Genomic DNA, 1,713 nt, shown 5'->3' with positions numbered 1-1,713 from the left:
CATAGAACGATGAATTTCGGATTCCAGGTGTTGTAACCACATTACTTCATGCTAGCTCCACCCTTATATTGGGATGCATTACTGAGATCAGACGTTGTTACTCCATAACGTTACGTTAGCCCCACGTGAGTGTTTTTCGTGATGACACTACATATCCCATAACCACCAGTAGTGATCCCTAGTATTGGAACTCTTTAAATAGGTGTATGGTATCCTTCCGCGGTTACCCGAATGTCCCAGTCGGAGTTTAGGAGATTGAAGAAGAGTACTGTCGAGAAGCTAAGGTAAATGAGCCCCCCGCTTTGCTAATAGCATAAGCATAGTTTTCTTTACGTTTTAAGAAGCCCCATCATCACAGCCGTTCCTTCTTATTTGTTTAGCGGTTCCCGTTTCCGCAACAATCTGAAGCCGTATCCACCTCATTAGCTAACGTTTACGGAGTGTCTTCACAAACACAACCTTTCTCCCAAGGTAACTTACGCAATAACTACAGTTTAAATAGTTCTTCTGTTCATAAGCAAGTGTTATTCAACAGAGAACCCTTTTTCTCATGTTTTTTCTAGTAACCATCGTTGAAAAGCTTCTTTCTACGAATTTTTTGTCATCACACTCGTAGTTACTGCTCTTGACATTCTCGGGATAATATCCCACCAGTAGGTATGTGCTGCTAAGCATTTCTACGGATCTATAAGTACGTTGAAGTTTTAGAATACTTTTCATCTTTTAATTTAGTATATTTTTTATGTACACAGCTGTACTTTTCAAGTTTCTCTGGGTTCCGAGACTTCCGTCACTGAGCATTTTTTGTATGCCACAGGTACATATCAACATCTCTTCTCGTTTTCGGTAGTCAGACTAATAATTAATGCTTTAATGAAATGTTCCGTTTTCTACTCTCCCCAAGTTCTGTCATTGATAGTCAAGTTAACCTAGCAGTAGCACATATTTGTTCCACATTTATTTAGTCAACAGATGTGTACATGAAATTGTGATTACACACATAGTATCATATGAATTAGTATATTTATCTAGTCATCAGATGCGTACATGTAATTGTGATTACACACAGAGTATCATATGAATTAGTATATTGCAATGTTCCCTGAGCACTCTAATGATGCAACTCTTATTACTGTATATTCTATGTAGGTTTACCTAATATTTTCATCTCATGTACAAGTCATAACAGGCTTCCCTTATCATATCTTCGTGTTTCTTCACAGTCTCAGGGATGTGAATTTCATGTTTACTTTTTTGCACTCAGACCGGGCTTGATGCCATGTTTATTATATATTATGTTCACTTTCCTTTACACATATGTCTTACATGTAATACGAACGAAATACCCTCCAGCAGGCATGATGATTTACTTATTCGCACCTAGACTGGGTTCAATATTAAGTTATTGATTATCATGTTTATGTCTGTTTTCATGCTTGGTTCACTTGCAATATTAATGAAATACCCTCCAGAAGGCATGATGTGATTACTACATGATGAGATGTGTTATACAATTTATACCTAACCATGTAGGTCAATTTAGTTAGAACATTTATTCAGGTTCTAATTCGTTTTTTAATGTACAATGTTCTATACCACTTAATTACAATGTTTCCCCTTCAGTGTCCGTTACTTTTTGTATAGATCTCACTCTAAAGCTGTAAATATTTCCAATATTTTGTATTGATTAGCCTTTCTGTATGTTTTAGGATT

The 1,713-nt window shown here is 36.4% G+C and overlaps 1 long non-coding RNA gene across 1 annotated transcript; it reads left to right on the top strand.

Moving 5' to 3' along the window:
- Positions 1-239: 239 nt before the first annotated feature.
- On the top strand, positions 240-1,019 carry LOC147718569 (uncharacterized). The gene is made up of 3 exons (XR_015309988.1): positions 240-284; positions 381-471; positions 564-1,019. It is a non-coding gene; the product is annotated as an uncharacterized LOC147718569 (long non-coding RNA).
- The last annotated feature ends 694 nt before the right edge of the window (positions 1,020-1,713 follow it).

This window comes from Lissotriton vulgaris, chromosome 4_1 (assembly GCF_964263255.1).
Source record: "Lissotriton vulgaris chromosome 4_1, aLisVul1.2, whole genome shotgun sequence".
Lineage (NCBI taxonomy): Eukaryota > Metazoa > Chordata > Amphibia > Caudata > Salamandridae > Lissotriton > Lissotriton vulgaris.
This window is presented reverse-complemented; position numbering and strand designations above follow the sequence as displayed.